At 40.8% G+C, this 24,948-nt stretch overlaps 1 long non-coding RNA gene across 1 annotated transcript; it reads right to left on the bottom strand.

Moving 5' to 3' along the window:
* Window positions 1-12,561: 12,561 nt before the first annotated feature.
* On the bottom strand, window positions 12,562-24,948 carry LOC144049072 (uncharacterized). The gene is made up of 5 exons (XR_013293476.1): window positions 24,762-24,948; window positions 23,044-23,229; window positions 21,603-21,880; window positions 12,726-12,786; window positions 12,562-12,630 (listed from the first exon to the last, which is right to left on the bottom strand). It is a non-coding gene; the product is annotated as an uncharacterized LOC144049072 (long non-coding RNA).

Raw genomic sequence — 24,948 nt, 5'->3', positions numbered from 1 at the left:
TCAAATAAATACATAAATATATATATATTTTTTCTGTTTTAATTCTTGATAGTAAGTCACAGTGTCCCATCACTGGCGAGCTATTTTTAGGACGGACCCATGGCATACTTATGTTATCCTTGGAGCTAACTAGTACCGCTGGCACCTCTTTAAAAAAAAAGTTTGTTTTTTTAAATCATTATTTTATCTTAGTCCCACCCACCTGTTACATGCAGAGAAGGAGAAAAAAAAGTATAATTGCTCATTTACTCCTCTCTGCAAGCGGCCAATCATATTGTTCCCTGCTGAGACATCCGCTCCCAAAAAAAAAAAACCTGACTTTTTAAAACCACGGTAAACCGTCAAACCGATAATCCGACAATACCTCATCCAAAATCTTCTGTCTACGTGAAGTATCCGACAACTGAAGCTTCCGAGTGAACGCGTCGTCTTGAAGAGACTCCGATGCTTTGGCATCTGTCACTTAGTTTGCGCTCAGCTTTCAATTTCCCGTTGAAGAGCAAGTCCAACAGCAAACTCCCCAACATGACAGAGCTTTGCGCTTTGTGACGAGAGGTAGCCATTGATTTTTCCTCTCCATTCCACCATCAATCTGGACGAGGAGAGGCGGCTGTGGGTGCTCAGACAGCTGATGATGTGATTTTTTAACTGCGGACCACCGGTGAGCACAAAGCAAAGCGCAGACAAACGTCTTCAACATTGAGTGGCGAGATGAACGGAGGGGGGGGGGGGGGGGTGTATATATTTACTGATCAGGGACAATAGACGCTCCTATTTGTATTCTGAGGCACTGCTGCCAAAAAACGGCCTCATCTCATTGGGAGTATTATTTTACATCTAAAGGACATTTTTAGCATAATGACAATTCCGCCGGTGTGATGTTGCAGCATTTGAGGTTCCAGTCCGGACTCTAGAGGCCCTCATTGTGCCAGTTCAGAACCAGATGCAAGCAGAATTCTCAAGGTGTTTCGGTACGATTTGCAAATGAGAAGTGCGAAAATAATTTAGCAGGAAATGCTACATAAATGTTAAGCACTAAATGACTGTATGTCAGGATTTGACACATTTTCACAGTAAAACCTGATGCGTTATTTCAGCTCAAATGGTTTGAGGAAATAATTGCAATCATTTATTTAAATTTTATACAGTAACTCAAACAACTTATTATAACTTAAAACTTATATTTGATTTGACTATGAACACCTCAGATTTTTGTTCTTGTTAAGTAACACAAGCAAATTACTGGGGTTCACGATCTTGCTCAAGGACACTTCAACATGGTCTCAGGTTCCTGATGCTGTCATCAATACAAAGAAAAAAAAAAAAAAGAGCAATGATGATGACATGTCAAATCGGTAAAATTACCGAATGAACAATACTGAGCTCTCCAGGAAAAGAAGAAAAAATAAAATAAATAAATAAAAATTAAATAAAAATACAAAGTAAAACAAGTTAATTGGATTTTTGTTTTTAAATTAAATTACAGTATACATAAAATGTTAATTTACTAATAAGTTACAAGGATTCATCTCTGAGCTGTTATTTTTATTTATTTATTTATTTCTAAATGAGTGATTCTTTTTTCCAGAATGAAATTATGTTAGATTACAACAGACAAGTGGAGAAGAAGAGCCGCATTTCCGCCGTTGTGGGAGTGAACACAACTTGTTATTTATAGACAAAATCCAGTGTCTTTGGCTAACTGTGTTGGGTATAGTCAGAGTTGTTGTTTTTTTAGCTATTGTCACTCTGGGCATAGTGATAAAATCTTTTAGCCTGTTGAAACAAGCCAGCCACATATCTTGCCTGATTAATCCTCAAAATATCTTATTCCTCCTTGAAAATGAATTTTTTCATGGCGTTTGTCACGTTCGTCAACTCTTCACCTTCACGCGATAGAGGGGAATGCCATTCAGGTAGCTCCGAACCAATCAGAGGACAGAATATGTTGGCATCACCCCCCCGGGCCTACGAGCAGGCTCTGTTTATTGAATCTGAAATCTGATTGGTTCGGATTTGTTAAAAAAACAACAACAGAAACAGCAATTTCTACTATATCTACTTGGCAGCGACCAGTAATCCAGCAAGTCTAAAGGCCCTGGGAAGTTTTTATTGATACGTCAACACATAGAAGATGAAATCTGGGTGGGAATATCTTTTCAATTCAGCACTTTGCACCTTAAACTAACGGTTATTTCGAGCAAACACTTCGTGATTATCTTAATAAAGCATAAATTGTGCACAGCAAGGGTGATTGAATTTTACCACTCTTGTATCTTTTTTTTTTTTTTTTTTTACATCTGCGCAGGCTTCCTGGGGAGACGTAATCCTCTGTAGATCATTTGCAAAGCAATTAGGCATGCCTTCACTACTATTAAATATAAAGATAAGAGGCCATAAGATAAGATACTCCATATCAAACTGTGGTGGCTGCTATCAGGGAGATTTATTTAAATCTTGGTAAATTAAAATGTTAAAAAAGAGAGAGACACCTGATGTCTCATGTTGTGTCTTCAGAGCTAATCCTCAGTTAAATGACAGGTACTAAATGCATGACTTCATTAATAGCACACTTATCCACCGCCATGTTTAATATTGATGTAGACATTGCATTGAGCACGGCAAATATATAAATAGTTGTGGCTGCCAAGAAAGCAGGAGATAATGTAAAGTATATTGATTTGTGCTGGAGCAGCCACAGGAAACTCCAGAGAGCGAAACAACTGCACGTTACGGCGCCCAACACTTTGAAACCCAAAGTGAGTTGAACCAGATGACCCGCAACATGCATTTGTCAGCAGGAACCAGAGGGCGCCGTTTGCATGTGCTTCGAGCGTCACGACGCACTACATCGCCAAACAGCCCCCCCCCAAAAAAAAGCACTGACCTGACCTGTGACCCCCGGGGACAAAGAGAGGAGGTTCAAACAGAGTTTATGACAGCATGATCTCTCGTCTTCCTCATCAGCCTTCCGCCCACGGGTGGACGGACGCGAGGAGCAACGGCGGCGGCGGCGGCGGCGGAGCAGACACAGCAGGCATCACTCATTCACTCGCCTCCTAGGTGCCTTTGTCAGGTGATTGCTGGCGGAAAAAGGAAAACAGATCAATACATCTCCCATGGGCCTGACAGGTAATCTTTACCTGGGATGAAATATGAGCCGTACCAGCCTGCTGAATTCCTTAACTGTAACAGGGCAATTGACAGGCTGCATGGAAGCCATTTCCCCACTTCCCGCCCGCTGGAAATTCATTTTGGGGAAAGAGGTCGTTATTTTAACTGCTAATTAACATGGTGGCGGTGACGTATTCCCTTCTTGCTACTAATGGAACTTTATCTCAAGCGATGTGTCTTCCTGCCGTGTCTTGGCAGCAAACACGGACCGACCGATAAGACAAGGATGAGAAGGCTCTGCTTAAAACACAACACGGTCAATGCACAGCAGCCATTAATGTCTTCATCAAAAGCATTTTTTTGATGACAAACACGCTACACGGTCATAGGTGACGTTTGAGAGGGGCGGACGACAAGAAGCATCCATTTCGACGAGTGTGCCAACACAGCATTTATAAATGTCATCCGTGTCTCATGTGAAGCCATCACAGGTGGATTCTCCACCAAGATGTGTAACTCATTTTAATTGGCAAATTTCATTCAACTAAAGGCTAACTCTTGGACCCCCCCAATCGTGTTTCAGTGTTTGACATCCCCCATGCCTTCCCCAGTTACGATAGGTGCTTTTATTTAAAAAAAAAAAATCTTCTTTGAGAGCTCAGTATTGTTCATTCGGTAATTTTACCGATTTGACATGTCCTCATCATTGCTCTCTTTTTATTATTTATTTATTTATTTATTTTTTGTGTGTGAGTGTGTACTCATTAGTTCACCTAAAACCTATTAAAAATCCCATACCGTTCACCTAAACCGAATACTTCAGAATCCAGCTAGAGTCGTGAGGTTGTCAGGAGACCCGAGGAAGGATCAAAGGAAAGAAAGGAAAGTGAAATCCAGCACCGACCAGACATTACCTACTACCCACCAAGTTACCAACCAGAATCTTTCACCAACCTCAGAAACATCTAAATTCCAACATATTCGGGAGACCTCAAGAGACTTCTTTCATCAGGAAAAAAAAATTGTATCTGTTTCCGTTTTGCAGCAATTAGCATTAGAATAAAGCTAAGTTTCATCATTATTCACAAATCTTTTGAAAACACTGGCAAAAAAAAAGCTTTTTGTAACATGGCCCTGGCTGATCTCTTTTACTCTGCTGGCACCTGCTGGCCGTTTTTTGTAATAACTACCATTGCTTTAAGCGACCTCTTCATGTCAGAAGCTGTATCAAAGCCTTCTGTATGCTCTAGCATTAAAAAAAAAACATAACAAATGTATAAGTACGTTCTTGGGAGTGAAGGACAAAATTTATTCATACATTTTTGGGTTTGAATAAGTAGATAGTGCTGTCAAGCGACATTTTTTTTTAATTAATCGCACAATTTTTCCATAATTAATCGCAATTAATTGCATTTACTTCGGCTTCTACTTTTTTCTACAAAGCAACTTGTAACAGATATTTATTCAAGTAAAATCTTGGAATTAATGTAAAATCATCAAATAGAAAGTTTAGAATCAAAGACAAAGTTCTAATCGCGTTCGTTGATCATTGAATAGAATTCTTCTCCTTTAAAATACAACTTTTGAACAAAACGAGATCAGCTTTACAGGCCATTTTGCACTAATATATCATTTGAATTTTTATTTTATACTTGAGATTTCTCCAATCAGCGTCAAGCAAGAAAAACTGAAACTAAAACCACCTATAGTCCATGTTTGTCCATCTTTGCGCCAGTGGCTACGTTTGGCTGCAGGTTATAGGCCTTAACAGGCAGTAAATAAAACTGAGTTGACTACAATGATTCACAGGGTTCGATTTATGAATGAAATAGGATGACATTGACCACACATAGCGGAATGCAGAATTTGTCTGCCTGTGCCTGGGTAAATTCCACCAAATTTGTTTTACACCACCTGCGCCACAACTTAGACCTGGTCTAAAGTTTAGTTTACATCTGTCACCAAATTGTCAGGTCTGCTAGGGGTACGTAATAGGAAACGGCAGAAAGCCTCGCGAAATTCAATTTCCCAAACACTTTAGACCATATACAAAATGGTTTCCCCATAAGAAAATCCCAACGTGCTTCCATGTTCTGCGTTTGACTCCTGAGCAGATATGCTGTACATTTTTCAGCGTATGTTGCTTGTTTGCCAGCCTCTGACTGCGTCTCCTCTCAGCGGATGCTCACATTGATCTTTTAATGCATCCGATGCCGAGGGAGACAAGGAAACGATACCCTCTGTAAAATGTCTCCTTTCCTTTGGGCTCATTTGCCTGGGCTGCACAGCTCCAGAAGCAACAACCCGGCGTTGCTGGAAAACAGGTCGTTCAAACACATTCGCAGCTGGCCTTGAACTTAAATACGTTTGGCCACATTTGAATATGGAAGGTAGGCTGAAGAGAACAGAGGCAGCCCTCCGAGGACCAGTCTGTGTTGTGCTAATGAGCAGCTTTGTTTAAAAAAAAAAGAGGCCTGTATATTTTGTGGCGCTCTCGCCTCTCTCAACCCTGCAGCAACATTTTGATGTGCTCGAAACAAACCACCCAGCCTCGTTGGAGGATCCGGAAAGTGTCCTGCTGACAAATGATGTGACACAAGAAAGGACATGATTGTAAGAAGGTGTGTTAGCAGGGGGTCCCAGTGTGTGGAGCCACAAACTCTCCAGTCCGGCGAAGACGCAGCATGCCGAGGCCTGATCAAGGCTTGATTGCATTTACATCTCTTGTGCTTAATAAATCTGGAAGTGACTGCTGATTGGAAATGTAATTACGCACTTTAAGTCTCTTCTTTGTTGTAAAGTTAGTGCAGCCAAAACGTTTCTGGCACTGCTGCCGCTTGAATTTTGACACATTCTTTCTTGGCTCCAGTGTCGTGTTTAAGGGTCCCCATTTGTCCTATGACAGAAAGACAAACTCCTCCGCCTGTAGGGTTGAAGTCTTCGCAAGCTAAAAAATAAATAAATACATAATAATATTGTATTTAAAAAAAAAAAAAAGCAAAAGCATTATTCAAGGACCAATATCCAAACTGAGGCACGGGGGCCATTTGTGGCCTGCCATTTACTTTTAAATGGCCCGCGGTGTATACTAAAATTAATACATCCTACTAATACATTTTTATATATTGTAGAGTTTTTCTAAATACGCAAAATAACTATTGACAAAAAAAAATCTTCATAACACTATAGTAAATAAAAAGCAAAAATGGTTTCCTCCACTTTCTACTTGCCGTTAAGGTCCAAATTGTGAAAATATCACATTTATGATTTCCAAAAAAAAACGGCTTTAAAAATGGTCAGTTTAAGACAGATTGTTCCCGTTGTTATTATGAATGTAGGGTATGGGAAAAAAATAAAAATAAATAAATAAATGAATGTAGGTATGGGAACCGGGTACTGTTCAGTGCAGGGGCTGATATTTTCTGGTGGGTTACAGGGTCCCCAGAATATTGTAAAAAGCCTTATAAAAAGCTGCAGTTTTGCAAAAAAAAAAAACAAAAAAAAAAACACTAATATATAAATAATATGCAATTGCTTGGTTGACTGATTTTGGTGCGCTTAACATTTAAGTTAAAAAGAAATTCAAAGTAGTCCTTGCATCCTTCAGTATTTCTGTATGTGGCCCTCAGAAGAAAAAGTTGAAAAATGTTGCTGAAAATTAACTATTCAATATTTCTCACCACAAACTATTTATGACTAATTTGATCGCTAGTCAATCTGGTGACCGGTAGCTGAGTTGTTACTTTAGCTCATGCTAAATGCTATCTCGGCTGACAGTTCAACAGTGCTAAACCTGCGTAAAAGCGATAACAACAATTTGTTCAAAACAAGACGTCAGGTCACCTTACATTAATCACAATTTGAAAACAACAAAAGAACATTTTCCAGTTCGACCATTTCATTGCTCAGCCTTTCATATAATCATGAATTCACTCGCCTCCCCCCCACCGCACACACTTTAGGTATGTTGAAATAATACTTTGAAGCACTCCTTTGCTAATAGGTTAAGTATTAATGAGGTTTTGGTCAAGTGAGCCAAATCCAATTTGGCCCCGTATGACATGGGGTCATGGTTATTAAAAGACCAATCTGCACTGCAGCCCATGGCTTAACTCCCCGTAGTTAGGCTTTGTAAGGAACTGTGCGTTTTCAACTCCATCCATCACACATTCACGTCTCCCTGACACTCGCTTTTTCAGCATCCTCTCTTCACGCTCACCTTTAAAGTCTTCTGTCTACAAAAGAGAGCCAATTTCAGCAGAATCTAACCTGCCTTCCTGCTCTCCTGCTACACGGCGATAAATCTTTACGGATCGCTCTGTTCCCCCCAAAAAAATAAAGTTAGCGTGGGTCAGACAAGACATTTGCGAGTCAGGTGGAGAGCAGAGGACAAGCGAACTAGAAGTGACATTGTGGCGGTGGGCTGTCTCAAAGGATTAGGCATTACAGCGTTCACTGGCATGTGCTTGTGCTCGCTCCCATTATATTTGCTTGTGCCTCTTTCCAGATGACTTCTCCCCCAAACCGATCCGGCGGGCAAGATAATTGATTAATATTACTTGAGGGAACGATGACTAACCGTTGCTGAGGTTCAACCCAAACATTTGGCTCAAAACAAGTTCACGTGGTCAAGCCTCTGGATCAAAATGGAGCACTTTTTTTAATTTTGGAAATGCACACGTTCGATCAGTCAGTTTTAACATCAGATGGAAAATTAATATGGCATCGCTGTCCTGTGAAAAACACTTAAGTCCATTTAAAAAAAAATTTTTTGAACGTTTTTGGGATGTCTGTATTCAGTTTCATCCCATAAACGTAAAAATTACAAAAAATGGTTTTTCACAGGACAGCGACGTTAGCTTGGAATTAAACATATCATTTTAGTTAAAAAGTGAAACTGTAAACACAATTAACCTAGAATATGTCCACATTCAATTGCACAAGATTTTCAATGAAGCTCATGACTTCTGTGACATGATGAGCTACGTACTTGTGGACCCATTTAATATTAAGTCAACATTAGATTTTATTAATTTTTTTATGTAATGGCCACTTATGGTACTACTGTACGCTATTTCATGACATCATGTAATCAGAGAAAATACATACTGTTTCTTTAAGTACATTGATTTTGCATCACTAAACACATTGGTTGTATTGACATTTTGAGAAAATAATAAAAATGATTCTCATTCAACAGTTAATTAACCCTTTGCATGTGAGGATGATTATTGGGCTCTTTAAAAAGATAAATGTCGATAATAAATAAGATTATCTACACACTCAACTAGTTTTACATCAAGGTCACTGAAGACATTATAAGGTTTTTCGTCAGTGGGATGAGAATTACCGTACATGCATTTATTGTGGGCGATAATGGGAGCTTGAATGGAACCATCCTAATAAGCTCTCATGTGATGCTCTTTAAAAACAATCATTACAGGCCTTCATGGAGCACTCGCCTTCCCCCTGTTTATTAATCAGCTAATTACACATTGACAGTCATGGGCTTGCTGATTCCCACACTTAAATGAACAAGGCTCTTTAATGATTAAGTCTCTCTCTCTCTCTCTCTCTCTCTCTCTCTCTCTCTCTCTCTCTCTCTCTCTCTCTCTTCTCTCTCTCTCTCATCTCTCCTCTCTCTCTCTCTCTCTTCTCTCTCTCTCTCTCTCTCTCTCTCTCTCTCTCTCTCTCTCTCTCTCTCTCTCTCTCTCTCTCTCTCTCTCTCTCTCTCTCTCTCTCTCTCTCTCTCTCTCTCTCTCTCTCTCTCTCTCTCTCTCTCTCTCTCTCTCTCTCTCTCTCTCTCTCTCTCTCTCTCTCTCAAAACTGGTTGAGGATTAGGCCACAAGTAAGTGGAGAGCAAGGTTATGATAGTTAACGAAAACTAACAAAAAATAATTTTTTTCTTTTTTCGCTCTAAAAAAATATAAATAAAACAATAAAAAAATAAAATACAAAAAATAAAATTCTTAAACAAAATGGAAAAAAATGAAGAAAAAAAAACGAGTCTGAAACTGGAAGCGATGCGAGGCACAGAATTTTTTACACAATTGTTCAGTGCAATCATGTTTGGCTGCCTCACGAGGTGCGCTAAGCTAAGAGCAGAGCTCGTCCCCAAGGCAGAACCAGAACCACCATGAAACTTTGTCAAGGCGTGTCGAGACGCAGGCGGTGTTGAAGGACGCGGGCAGGGTGCTGAGGGGAAGCCGGAGAGGGCAAAATAGTGCGGTGGGCTGCATTTCTGTCAGCACAAGTGATGGCTGAGCGCAAGCGTTATTGTCTTGTGCTGCCACGCGGCCCTCGCACCAGCCTGGGCATTAATGAGAGGAGGCCGGACCGCCCGGTAGGAACACGACGCGCCTCCGACGCGGGTGATCTGTCACGCAGCCGTCTGGCTCGGGGAGGGAGACACATGAAAGGAAGGCGAGGCGGCGGGACACACTGATGGGGCTTTGTGCCACACTGGCAAGCACGTGTGCTACTGCCCTTTATACAAAAATAACAGAAGGCTGATAACTTCTGTCAAACTAAATGACTCCACTCAGAAGTCAAAATTCTTTCTCACATGCATTTAGTTGGGGTTCTTCTTATTATACCAGCAAGGACATGAAGACAGCCAGGCAGGAGTCAAAATACATAACGCACATGTTTACAGAATTACACAAAGTACAATAACAAACATTTTAGGTATAGTAAAACCTTCAATTCAAACATGTCCATCCTGGGTCGTTATTTGACTTCAAATTTGTTTGGATTGAATGAACCAATGTTTCCCATTGGAAATAATAGAATACATCTGTTCAAGGTCAAAGGTGAAACTGTCACCCTAATCACCTTTATTAGGAAATGTTTAAGGTAACATTTTCAGATTCTTAACATACATACAGGTTAGCTTCAATGAATTAGAATATGATATAAAAGTTTAATTATTATGCAAGTAGTTAATTTCAAAAAGTGTAAACAATTTTCAGGCCAAATACAATTTCTATTAAAAATCCTTTTGATGGTTTATTATGTAATATTCGGGGTTTTGGTAAAAATTCATTATATAGAATCCGTACAGATTAAATATTTCATTATTATGTTTTATTTCATTTTTATGATTAAACTTTTACAGCATCGCGGTGCCATATGTATATTACACAATTATTTTCTACTTTGAGGTGTATTGATCCCAAAATTGAGGTGGAATGGAAAACTGCATCACCTCCAGGGCTGATTTAGACAGATAGAACGTGTGTCTCAATAAACAAGTATTACTACGAAATTAGTGTTAAAATTATGTTATTGTTATAATTAAAAGCATTTTACATGCATTCCAGCACAAAAAATTACTGATAAATGCCTAGAATCTAACCAGGAACCTTTCAGCCACAGGCCACAATCGCAACCACTGATATAACGCAGGAATATTACTAGATAAAACATGAAGGAATGCTGACATTCGTTTCGTTCTATATCTGGTAAAGAGTTTTCGGATTGAATTGAAAGGCTGATTGAGGGTGAGAGAAAAGTAGAAAATGGCCAATTTGAGGTGGACAAATGGAGCGGTGGTCCAATCCAAACAGATACCTGCTTTAGATGTTCTTTTCTGTTGTCCGTCCCCCCCTCCTAAAATTCAGCTTCAGCCCTGCCGTGGAAGTGCTAAAAGGGTAAAGAAAGAAGACAAAGCAACAGCTGGGTACCGCCAAGGTAATTCCCCACGGATGCCAAGAAGACACCTCGGGACGCAGACCATTTTCACTCCTGATTACAGACGATCAAATCAAGCACTAACTCAAACAACAATCTACTTCTTGTGGCCCAATCCAAAAAAAGACCAGGCCAATGTGTTCACTAACAGTAACGCCGGAAGCTCCATTGTTCCTTTGACTAAATAAAGGCGAGTTGAATGGAAAACATCAGCACTTGATTGGGTGTTGCTTTTGCACATTTATACCAGAAAGGAGACAACCAAATATGAAGGTCTGTCATCCCTGGCAGTGTTGAGATTGGCGAGGAGCGACGGCGTGCAGCGCGCCGCCAAAGTGAAGATTTATACCGCGCAGTTGCAGCTGCAGAAACTGACATTGGACAGCATGAGATGCTTGATAAATCACAGTGGACAGCGGGCACTTGACTTAAGAATCAGGAACACGCCATAAACACAGCTGAGGGGTGGTGTCAGTCAGGACCACACTACTTTGTAAAACACCTTAACACTCACTATTTGCGGGACTTTGATGATTATGTAACGCAATGTATTGGAATGTAATAAAAAAAATACATGTCAACACAAATGTATCCATCAAAATGTTTTTTTTCCCTTAGATAGATCCAAAAAACAACCCAGGTTAAAAAAGAAAAGAAAAAAAAGAATAGTATGACTGTAATAGTGAACGTAAAGAAAAAAAAAACAAATTAAGCACAATAACTCTCTCAGTTTTCCAGTAACCGTGTGTTGTGTGTGCCTTTAAAGAGTAGGGAAGCGTCATTAATATCCCATTGGTCAGGGTTCCTCTGAGTGAGTGTGAGCTTATGAGTGTGAGTTGTGACCTACAGCAGCTCCTTGTGAGCATCCTAGTCAATACATAGCTGATAAAAATAATAATTACAATAAAAATAATTAGTGTAACCAACATGGAACTTTAATGTCTCCTACTGGCAGAAAAATTAACACCAATCTATGACTCATGTTTTGCACACTTTTTAACTAAGTTCAAATAATTACCTCGTCAATAAACAAAAATATACAACAATATTTGTATGAGCTTAACATATCCGTCCATTTTTATGGTAATTGACAACAGGATGAAAAACGTTTACAAAAAAATTATATTTAGATCAGATATAAATTGTGTGATTAATTTGCGAGTTAATCATGTGGTTAATTACGATTAAAATGTTATGAACGGACAGCAGTATACTGTATATTAAAACATGAGACCCCTGTAGCATATTTTATGTAACATCCTCTTGCTTACATTTATCAACATAACGCAGATCGGTCCTCCATTGCATATGTGTCATTAATAGTGAGATTTTTTTTTTTTTTTGCTGCTAGCAAGTGGTTCTGAACTGGGCAGGTGAAGGACAGAGTCACCGGCCATTCCATCACTCAAGTGCAATAAATGGATGCAATCTGTAACCAAGTAAAGCAGTGGCTGGTTTTAAATTCCACCTCTTTTTTCCAAATGAATGATGGAGCCCGGTACAGTGCACTGTGCAGCTATATTAATAAACATCAGAGGCCTGCACCCTTCACTAAATCAAGGAACTAGCAACATTTTTTATTCAAATGACAAACAGCAACGAAGCATAGGGAGACGACATGGAAGAAAAGCTGGACAAACCAATTCTGAATTCAATCCAGCAAATACACCGAACCCTAAGCCATCAGACTAATGAAAAAAGGCAGGTCCACTGGTTCAAACACACCCAATTCAATATGCGTCCAAAATAAGACTGTCTTGTTGCAGTGGAACTACAAAAGACACTTCACGCCTGCTAAATGCAGCATTAAATTCTTCCTTTGAGCTGTGTAAAAAGGTTACAACTGCTGGTTTTAATCTCCAATAATGTTCAAAGTGAGTTAAATAGGCCACAAGTGTATCATGTGTGTGAGGTGTTACCTGATGATGTGATAGACGTAATCCTGTTTCCAACCTCAGCACCCAAGTGATGTTAAAGTGCCTATGGGTCAAACAAATACACACGTTAGTAACAAATGCAGCTCCCAGCAAACAACGCACAAAAGAAAAAAATCTAGTAAGTCACAATTTACTGCCATTAAGTAAATATTATGTCCCATTTGTCTTCATTAAGGAGTGTTGGGATCACAGAGAACATATTATATGAATGACGCTGCTCGTCGCGGGCACGTGTAGAACTCACATTAACAAATTACACCTGCCCTGCGCTTCCTGTGCCATAAGTCAGCAGCTCCGAAATAGGAAAAGCCCCCCCACCCCAACGGCTTAATAGCCCAGACTTCTGAGATGTAAACTTAAGGTCAAGGTCCGTTCCATCACTGGTGGAGGTGGGTGGGTGGGCCGAGAAGGGTTATAGTGGGGCTTAACTGTGATAAATGTTTGCGTATGGGAGAAGGGGGATGGATAAGGTGAGGGTGCTGCTGCACAAAAACACAAACTGAGTGATTAGTTTATTCTTATACACATCTACAGTGAACCACGTTTTTTTTCTTTTCCCCCCCAAACACACAGTGATCTTTGCTCTTTACATCTCTTTGATCTTTACATCTTTTTACTTGAATAATGTACGGTATTGCATGGAATAAAGTCCATCTGCATATTATAAACTAAAGAACATTTAAGCAGTTTGGTTGGATTTTCATTTTCTTGGGCTCTGATTGGCTAACTGGTAACATCACAGGTTCTCATACAGAACACTTGTTTCATTATAACCCCAAAGCCATCCAGTGTCGGAAGAAGGGGAAGATACTTTTTTTTTTTCCCTTTTTTTTTCTGGAGAGCTCAGTATTGTTCATTCGGTAATTTTACCGATTTGACATGTCATCATCATTGCTCTCTTTTTTTTTAAAATTATTATTATTTTTTTCGTATGTGGGTGAGTATGTGTATGTGCGTGTGTGCGTGCCTGTGTGAGTGTGTGTGTATTCATTAGTTCACCTAAAACCTATTAAAAAATCCCATACCGTTCACCTAAACCGAACACTTCCAGCCAGAGTCGTGAGGCCGTCAGGAGACCCGAGGAAGGACCAAAGAAAGGAAAGGGGAAGATTCTGACCACTCAGAAGAAGATAAAACTCCTGGTTATGCTTCAGGAAGGATGGATTAGGGCCTTTTCACACTGCACTTAGTAGAGCTCACCGTTGACGAACCCGTTCATTGTGTATACCGTTGGAGGCCGCACCTCAAATTGAAAAATGGTTTATTCGGGAGAGGCGTCACAGTGATGTCATAAGGCGCATCCTATAGAAGCAGGGATTCGAGAGTGCTAACAGCAATGGACTCACCAGCAGGTAGAGCATCCATGCTAATTCCTGGTAGCAACTATTTTTTAGGTGGCACTTGGTGTAAAAATTTTGACAACCGCTAATCTAATCTAATATAATCTAATCTAATCTAATCTTCTATACATTTTATGCTTGCAATGTTTTTATGTTCAAATTCGTTTGTTTGAATAAGATTGAAGGTGCATTGTGCCGTTTAAAAAGGTAATGTTAAAGCTTTTTCTACATCATGCATGCTCCACCAATACTCAGAGTACGAAGAGCCCTGACTGTTTTACTCTGACTGCACCTATCATCTTTTATCTTCCCTTTATAGTGGAGTGTGCGGGCCCTCCCACTCCACAGTTTCTTTTGGGGAGAGGAGGGGCAGAGTTTTTCTGACCTCATTTGAAGTCAACTGCGGCTGTCGCTTTAAGATCGTGCACGTACTCGCACGCGCGCCATGAACGAGCCTGACACAGATTCTGCAGTTACGCTTTGGGCCAGAGGTGGCAGTTGCGAGTAAAAAAGTGACAAACTGCACAAAGATCCTTTAAATGCATGTGGGAAACTATTTGAAAAATGTGTTTTTTTGTTCTTCTGGAAAGTATACCCTGTGATAATACGCCGTATTTTAAGGAGTACTAAAGAATAAAAAAACACCAATAAAGAGATGACTGATGGCACACATTCTCGTTAACCCCTTTGGCACATCTTAGAGCGCATGACAACATAAGCATCTCCACCAGGCATGCGCTACCACGAGGCCCTTTAAGGACAGCATTTAAAGAAAGCAGCATGTTCCACGACCTCAGCACCCATGAATCACATAACGGGCACGCAGGCGCATGGTGTCGGGAGCCGTGCAAGTGCTCCCTTTGAGTCTCTAAGTTGTATAATCAATAGATATAAAAATAAATGGCCTGACCGTTATTCTCTCTCGGCTACCCCACTCTAATAAAATCCCACTAATGCATATTTCATTTACTTTTATACTTATTGATCACCTGTACTCCAGTTAGTAAATCACACGCCTATCGATCCCTCAATCGTACCTCTGTCGGACAGCACATAACCAGCCATTTGCACCTCTGATAAAGAGCTCAGCCGTTGAACTCCCTGCAGTAAATCTCTGCAAACTAACTTTTTAATTCTTAAATCGATCTGTGTTTAAACGTCCCATTATTTCACAAGGCACGCCCAAGGTATTAAAATGAAAAATATGCAGATGCATTTGGTGTTACTATGCAGGGGTCTGTGCCTCCGTCGCTCCTTTTATTCCGCCAATGCAGAGGAGCAATGGAATACTGGTCCACAACCATTGCTTCTCGACCAACTGCAGTCTAAAATTGTCAGTTAGCATCATGCTAATCAAACTAGGAGAAAATCATTAGCTGGCTTTGTGAAGAGGATTTGTATCCATGTCGCACAGTTGATTATAAATATCAAATAACTTCATTCTTTCACAATGGTCTGTTTCTGAGTATAACATATGCCGACAGTTAGTTTTACCTAAAATGTCTAGAAAAAGTAAGTGAAAAAAGTGCAGTCAAAGTGGTAAAGTCGAAACACGAGTAATCAGTAAAGTAACTAAGTTACCTTTAAAGCAAGTAATCACATCAGTACAGTAACCAAGTTCATTTTTAAAGAATGTAATCAATAAAGTATTTGAGTTACTTTTTCAAGAAAATAATTAGTAAAGTAACTATGTTACTTTTTAAAGAAGTAATCAGTAAAGTAAATAAGTTACTTTTTCAGGTAACTGTGGTAGCTGTAGCTGGTAACTATTGGTAGCTAGGTTGTTCATTTTTCATGTAATAATTATTAAATAAAATATATTTTAATAAATAAAAGTATTATTATTATCAAATCATTATTATTATTATTATGTAAATATTAGATAAATTATTAATAATTATTGAATTATTAAATACAATATCTTTCCTCATCCATTGTCCGGGTGTTTATTTATTTTTTCGGGGAGTCTTCATGGTCCCTCTTGCCTGGGGGCCCCTAGGGTTTCTAAAATGCCCCTGGTCATACAGGCAACTAAACAACAGCTAAATTATATCAAAGAAACAAGGACATGGAGTTAAAAAAAAAAAAGTGTGTGAGGTCATATGAGACACTTCTTAAAGGAGGAGTGGTCCCTGAGGGTGCTGACTAAAAGATCGGTGACAGCGGGTCAATTGCAATTTTGGCGTCCACATCCAAAAGCAAATATATCAATTAAAAAGAATAAATCAAAAGAGGAGCAAGGTGCGCTGGTTACAAAATGGCTATCTATTTTCATCAGGGAACACGGCGCTTCAGGTGTGAGCAGGATCTCAAGATTAATAGAGCTATTCAAATGAATCAGAAAGGATTAGGGTCTCCAGGGAACATAATCAATAGCTCCAAATCAATAATCAATAGGCCACTCACACCAATATACTAACTGCTGACACCGAGATCTCACAATTAAAATGAAAATGGGGAAGGGAGGGGCATGGGACTATGATTTATCTCAGCGCACGAAATAAGTCAATAACGAGAAGCTGCTTAGGTGGGAGGCGTTTAGGGATTGGGACGTGCCTTGCGGGCCCAGCATTACCCAGGCAGGTCCCGCTCGGAGGCGAGGATAAGCGGCACACGCAAGCTCATCTCAGCCTTCATCGCTTAACATCATCTCCCATTGTTGCCGTCACCTGGCACCAAACGGGAGATGACAGCTTTTATTAATATAATGTCGTTTCAGCGCGGATGCAGTACAAGATTAATTCGTACACTCGGCCCAGAGGGTAAACACTTTTCTCTCTGGCCTCGGGGGTGACAAATCCATCAAGTGTACGGGGGAAAGATCCTCAAAAGAAATGAAATTTTTGAAAAAGGAGGTCATTTGGAGTTTGTTTATAGCGGGCGTTGGTGATTATAGCTTTGCTACATAGTTATGTTTTGGGGGCCAAAGCAAAAGGAAGTAAACGGGCTCCACGTGTGCAGAGCTGGGTCATGAGGATGGAAGAAGCCACCTCACTGGAGAGTGGATTTCAGCAGCTCGGGGAGACTGATTTAGCCGGCGCCGTCCAGCGGGACACATCACAAGCCCCCTCTCACCAATCCCTCCTTCTCCCTCGTTCATTTGGGAGTATGATTTATACTTTTTGAAGTGAAGGGTCTTGAATCCCACTATAAAGGAATTAAGAGGTCTCCCCTGAGTCTGCCATTCAAATGAGAGCATGGCAGGGATATGAGGGCTTTTTAACACAGAGAAATTAGTATTCACAATGGCTCAAACTGGAATCTGAAGGAACCTTTCAGGTGGAGAAGAAAGAATCTGTTTGGAGAAGAACGCCCTAAGAAGTCAGGGGCTTTTCATAGCACTCGTGTATTTGCCCCTCATCAAGGGGAGCTTTGGGAAATAACCCCAGAAGGGGGGAGGAGGGTGTCAAAGTGTGTGTGCCAAACCAAATTAAGAATTCGCCATAAATAGGCAATCAGTAGTCCCGCAGTTGTGAGGCCAAAGGGGCCACTAGCACCCCCATACACATGCAACAGTTTCGGGTATGACTGCGAGCCATGTGATGCTTTCACAAACATCTTAAGGAGAAACTTTGTATTTTCTCCACCATGCAGCCTGATTAATGCCATGTACAACGCGTATTGTATTTTGGTACACTGCCCTTGAAAACTTTTCAATTAAAGTGTGTTCGTCCAAGAGTTTCTCTACATGGCAACTTTAGACTTGCAATACACAACTAACTTCATCTGCTTCTAAAATCTTCTACTTCTAAATCATTTAGCTTTAGTCAAAGTCATTTACGGCCTCTTATAAACTACATCATTACACACATCACCACACAATAACAAAACCTTTGTTAGCAGTAGCCTATATTCCAACATATATTTCCTTATATATTATCAAAGTCACACAGCAATAAAAGACAAGTCAGACCATATTAAAAAAACATTCTGTAGTCCATTAAGTTATTTTAAATATGAGAAAAAGCAGATAAACAAAGTAATGGTGGATTTCTCTAATTAACAGTGACCTGCACACTGGATCGGATGCGTTTAAGGGAGTCTGTGTTCATCAATAAACCGAGCTTCGTTCGAAAAGACTGAATTGTTTCTCCAATAGGCCTGCGAGAGGATTCGACCGGGTCATCAACGACCACATTCTGCAAGATGGCTGAGGCTCACGATGGGGCGAAGAGGAGAGAATTCTTGCCAATCGGACATCACAGCATAATGGGACAAAGGCTCCTAATTAACATTTAAATTGTCAGTTATCTTTATATATTGTAAAGTAAGGGGAAATAATCCAGAATTAGACCTTTAATTAAAGAGGCCTGCAACTAAAGAGAATAAGATTTAAGTAGGACAAAAACAGAAAACATTCCGTTAAATACATGTGATTGTCTGGATTGCTGATTATGAGAAAGGTGTCAAAGCTTTTGCACAACCTATCTGAGTTGGCCATGCGGGCTTCATAAAATGAGCGAGGGATAATAGGGGTAGTCAAGTCACCTCTGGAATTGTGACTGGGTAGCTGGTAGCAAACGCGGGATGAGACTTCTTTCTGCATGTCGCCTTCAAAGAACCAGTTGAACATGGTAAATGTTGCAGAAGTGGGCATCTTACTGCTATTTATTGTTGTTTTTTGCTTGCTAATATTTACTGTTCAAAATTGGATGTTCTCCACTGTAACGCAGTTCCGGCCAAAAGTTGGTGAAAAGTATAATTGATCACCCAAGCACTTAATTCCCATGTTAAACACGCAAGCCACGTCAATCTCAGGTTAGCTTAGCATTTAGCATGGCTTCTCTGTCTTTTGTTGTCATCTCTTCATGAGTATGATGACACTTGTCATTATTGTAGCTTATTTGCCACCTCAGGCAATGATTACTAACTTAGAGGAATTCCGCAATATGTTTAGGTACACTAGTAGCCAGCTGAAGATGTTGCTAGCGAGCGGTTTCTGCGTAGCACAAAGCTTCACACAAACTGCGATGCAAAACCACATATTTCAAACCTTGCTAAATTTGATGTTACTTAAAATGGGTTTTGTTAAGAAAAAAGTTGTGATGAAGCTGCTGGAGCCCCATGTGTTAGTAAGTACAACAGAGCCTTGTGCATTTGTGAGTTAATTACTCCTCCAAGTAGACAGCACTAGTTTAGTCCCCAGACAGGAGGCTCCTCTCAGACCTGTCAGTCAGCAGAGCCGGAACAGGCAGCATGCCTCTCATAGTCAAGGTGTAGTGACAACTGTTAAATCAGAGGCCGACTGGCCCCACCACAGCTAATGAGATTAGCAAAGGCTTCAGCGCTCATTAACACGACATGACAACGTCTTATTAGAGTCGCCTGGGTGCCCGGCAAACAGCCCGTTGGAGCAAAACGGTACGCTTTTGCTGGATTTGAAATGAGCAGGTTTCTGTTGTGGAATTTGAACGACTGAAATGTGTAAAGGGAAGTTGAAGTTGTTTTTGTGTACCGTGCTGGCCTTCTTCATTGGTAAAAAAAAAGAAAAAAAGCCCTTGTCACTGCTGCAGGTACTGCTTGTTTCATTGCAAAGAGAATGATCGTTGACATTACAGGCCAGTGATTTTGTTTAAACCTCTATTTCTAAACCCAATGGATTCTTAGGTCAAACAATATTTTAGCATCTGAAAACTAAACAATAGAAACTCAAAAAGCACTTGTGCCCTGCCAAGCCAATATTTAACATGTAGCAATCAATAATAGCGATAAAGTACTAGTCCGGAGCTGGAGGTCGACATAAATGGAAGTGGCACAAAAAGGCAGAGCGTGCCATGTGATCCCTCGCCGGGATGGCAAACACAAAAGGCAAAAGCAGCGACTCTGATCCGAGCCACCGAGTGACATGCACAATCTAATTGAATATCCTCCGCTGTCAGCTCCAATCTAAATCGGGCTGCTGTTGTGGAAGATGACAGCAGAGTGAAACGCTTTCACCGCCCCTCCCCTCTGGGTGTGCCCCGCACATGCAGAGGCTGCTTCCACACACAGCAACTGGCCAACATCTGCTACGTGTTGCCCGGACTGCTCATCGCCGCGCCTCTGGGTAACCCCGGTGTCTCCGCCTAACTCACACCTCGGACGACTTGCTCTGTGACCTCCAGACACTCCAAGGTCATGGGGGAAGCAGGGATGCTAGCGATGAAGCTAATGTTAACAAGAACTCGCAACGACCACTGTATTGTGAACTATAAACTGGTTGCCAACCAATCGCATTGGCACATTTACAACTGTGGACAGTTGCAATTCTTCAATTAACCCAGTTATCATGTTTTGTTTTTTTTACGTAAGCGGAAGCTGGAGTACCAGAAAACCCTCGTACTGGTTTACTTTTTTAAATTCAGTACCATAACTTGAGTCGACACGGTGCACTAGGGGTTAGCATGGCTGCCTCACAGTTCTGATATCTGAATCTCTGGTCTTGCCGAGTTTTCATGTTCTCCCTGTACTTGCGTTGGTTTTCCTACACCTCTGCAATAATACAGGTTTATCAATTTTGATAAAACACCAGGGATGGGAGACTGGCGGCCCACAGAGCGCATGCGGCCCTCGAACACACACTGAGTGGCTTTTTGATTAATTAAACATACAAAAAATATTGTTTGTTTTTTGTCTTTTGATTTTCTAATAAGCACTCCAAAATTATTCAGGAAATGCCGATACACACTCATAATAGTTTGTTTGTTTTTTGTTAATGAAAAACAGGGCGTAAATGTGGCTGGAAAAACACGGGAAAAACTGAGTTTTTCTTCTTTTTTTTTTATGCGAAATGTGTGAATGCCGAACAGTGATTATGCATCAACAGCAGTTTTAAGTGGTAATATCCCAATACACCACTAGATGGCAGACAAGACTTTGTTGCGCTTCCCATCCGGTCTTTTATTGCCCTATACTACAACAGGTAGGCCGAATAATGTTTTGCAGATTGGATTGATATGCAGGACAAACATAGTACCTCAATCATATTACGATTGAGTGAGTTAATTTTTGTGGGGTGGGAGGGGAAATCTTCAAAATGCATTTTTGCACGTATTGTTCAGCAATTATGTGCTGTCCTTGAATGTTCATTTTTATGCACTTGTGGGGGAGACAATATGTGGTTACAGTATTTTGTTGTTTGCTTCAAACCCTTTGTTGTTGGGTTAAAATAGTGGCGTTTCTATACATGCATTGAGAAATGTATTGTGAAAAATTTAACATATTAAGAGATCAGATTTTTCACATATGCATACATTTGTCCTCATCTAAAATGGATTTTTTTGCCATACATCTGGTTAGGAAGAGTGTGATCTGATGTGGACCCCAAGAAGCACTGATGAAAAATTGTGACCTCTTTCACGCCATAATTAAATTTGATTATCCCTCATTTAGGCATATACATTACATTACTATACATTACTGTTGGAGAGCTCATTATTTCTTGACAACTGACGCTTCAACAACATGCATGAATCTGAAAGTCACAGTAGATGTTATTCTTTACCGTCTTGCAATTTACACTCTGCTCACCACCACTGACCTTGCAAAGCACTCGATGATTGAGGGTCCTATATGTGCTGATACATTGCATTGCCATATTGCACACGCCTGCCAGCAACGGCGAGATCAGGGAAAAACGCCCATCCAGTCTGCACATCTTCCTGGCCAGATGGTCCCGCATGTTCACCACAAGAAGCAGATGTGAACGGGTCCAGGCCTCTCCGGGGAATCTGGACCATGTCTGGCCCTTTCCAGACTGACTCCCCAGGCCACGGCTCATCTGTACCCCACCTCTGGAAGCATCGCACTGGCTGGCAGCTGGAGCACAGTACACAGCATCATCACAGGACACAGTTAGTGCTAAAGTTAGCAAACAGTGCTAACTGCTATTTATTAAATTTTTCTGTGTCTTTTTTTTTTATTACTGGAGCTTCCATTAGGCATTTTTATCCACATCAAAGGATGTGTGTAATGTGTCACTTGCACACTCAGTTGTGTCAAAAATAACCCAACTATGGACTGATCCTCTACTTGGGTCCATTTGACCCAACTTTGAGTCAAGAAATGGGTCGTTTAGTGTAAAACAACTCATGAATATAGGTCAGATCTTTTACTTGGGTCAAAAAAATGGGCCATTTTGTATAAAACAACCCAGAAAGTTGGGTCAAATTGACCCGTAAAAGTGGATCGGTCCATTTTTTTAATCCATAATTGGGTTACTTGTGACCCAACTGTTTTTAGAGTGCAGGGCCATTTTCTAAGGATAAAGGAAAGCCTTTTCTCTCTTTGACCTTTGAAGCGGAATTGACAAACATTTTAGGATAGCTTGCACTGTGTCCCATATAGAAGTTAGAGGATATCCGAAAGGATCCACTGACAGCCACCCAGTTCTAAATTACCCCGTAACGGATTATGCCTCATAAAAACAAATAAGTGTTAATGAGCCGAAATGCCATAAGTCCACAGAGCAACAAAGGCAAGGGCAAAGAAGAAAATGGCATCTCAGTGTTTTGGTGCTTAACACCCCACACCCCCCCATGGCCCCATTGTCTCGATACAAGTGAGGCAAAAACACAGTATCCTGATGAGCACTAATCATTAGGATATAATCCTCAACTCCTGGGAGAGGCCGACTAGTTTGCTCAGAGATTACAGACTAGCCGCCATTTATTGAGCTGGGCTCATTCTGCTGAGGAATAAAGTGGAGGCGCACACAGAAGGGAACACATAGCGCTGATAACAATGGATCTGCGGGCTCTTCAAACAAGCCTCCGCAACCCAAATCCATGCCCTCTTCCATGGGTGTCTGATTGTAAGGTTATCCCTCCTTCCCCAAGCTGCAGTAATTGGATTAGACTCAGAGATTTATGAAAATTAACTTGAGCAAACGGTGCACAGCTTTTCAAACTCCTCGCGGAGTTTTCCAAATATAAATGACAGCGAGGCGGAGGCACGCAAACAGCTGCAATTGTTGTGCTCACGTCATGTGTGGCGTCGGACCCACAGGTGAGGCCCACTTGCGGGCCAGCCAGGGTGCCAGGTGGCCCCTTGGCCCCGGCCGGCTGCGCCCGCTCCAATGAAGGAGCCAAAACGGAGCTGCCGACATCTGCTTCCCTTGCACTCGGGTGGCTGAAGGCTCTGCTCTGTATGCGCATCAGAGGGGTGACCTTGAGGAGGAGCACGTTTTGAAGAGAGCACACAACAAAGGTTAATGGAATGAACGGAGACCGACGGAATCCGAGTGCTTCAAAAGGCATTCTCACAATGGCATCAGATGGAGCGTACACTGTAGGATTATAAATACTTTGCTGTTGTACCACTGTCAACCCCTCATCGCTTGTAGCGTTCTTCCAAACGGTTCGCCTCCGTCTGGACGTAACCATTAAGGCTGCTCGACCCTCACGTCAGCGTGGCAGTCTACTGAGCAGCAATCAAGAGCTTTGGCGTTGTATAAGTGAGAAATGATTGACAGCCGGCTATGCTGGTCCCATTTATTTCTTCTCCGGAGCTGTTTTCTGTCAAGACGGCTATTGATTTTTCCATAAAGTAAGAAAACAAGTACCGTTTAGGGGCTAGGGAGGTCAGTGCGAATTAAACCGCAAGATGTAAAGCCTTGTGCCTTGTCCCATTACGGCGCACCAAAAAACACTTCATCTAAAAATGTTTTAGACAACAATCGGATTGTGACATCATCAAGCTAACACTCTTGATAGATACATCGTGATGCATTATATACTGTCTTTTAAACAGATATTTTATGATAGATGAAAACAATACATTGAAAAATATTTAAATAATATGGAAAATGATTTGCTGTCTCAACAGCACGGTGTGATAGTGGCTAGCCCGTCTGTCTCATAGATCTGATGCTTGAGTCGCCATACAAAATGGAAGGGAGGATTTGCTTCCTTTGGTATCAGCTATATCAAATGGAAGGATTTATTTTGATTAATCATTAAATTAATCAGAACCTGTTTAAGTGCTAAACACTGAATTATGCGTATTTTTCGGTATCACTAAATATGAATATAGATTTTTATTCAAACAAGCAGCCACAAAGACACAATAACTATTCCTGATGTGGATTTTATGTGATCACATATTGTCGATCTCGGCAGCCATTTGGCTTGACTAAATAGAATTCACGAATTTCACGCAACAGAGTGCATGCTGGGACACTGACACGGGCACAGCTTTAATTACAAAGCCTGGCAAAGGACTTCATCTCAAAACAAATCAATACCATAGCAAGTCACTTATTTATTTGTGACAATATTTCTGAAAAGGGAATAATGAGCTGGCAGATGCCGGGAGGCACAACTATCAAAGATCCCTCCCTGGTGATCATTTCAGCTGTAGGAGATGAGGATGAAAAGGCTTCATCATTCATTTTTAATGTCAACTCCAGACTCTTAAGTGGAGCGGCATGATTGTGATACATTTTTGGAGGGGTCGAACGGTATCTTAGAATCTTAAGAGCGAATATTGACAAGCGGCCAGTTAAGAAGCGACTCTATGGAGCAACTTTACATCTCCTTGTTTGATTGCTTGGGGAGGTTTTGCGATAGTGGCCTCCAGAATGTGGAGTGAACTCGACTCTACTAAACTACTTTGTCAAAGGCTGAAATGCTATGTCTACCAGAAGAACAAATACAAAGTAACAAAAAATGTAAATGTAAAGAGTTTGATATTACTGTACCCTTTGACATGATCTCATCTGCACCATATCTGTGTTCCATTGACTCCACTGAGATCGTTCTCATCAATGGGTTAAGTTGACTACCAACTATGGTGAGGAGGACCAAGTGTTTTGCCAGAATTTTTGAGGAGCTTCTGCTAAGATGGAATCTGATGTTTCCATCCAGCATGGTCTTTTCTTGGGAACA

The sequence above is a fragment of the Vanacampus margaritifer genome, chromosome 1 (genome assembly GCF_051991255.1).
Source record: "Vanacampus margaritifer isolate UIUO_Vmar chromosome 1, RoL_Vmar_1.0, whole genome shotgun sequence".
Taxonomy (NCBI): domain Eukaryota; kingdom Metazoa; phylum Chordata; class Actinopteri; order Syngnathiformes; family Syngnathidae; genus Vanacampus; species Vanacampus margaritifer.
Note: the sequence above shows the minus strand (reverse complement) of the source record. Positions and strands in the feature narration are given on the sequence as shown.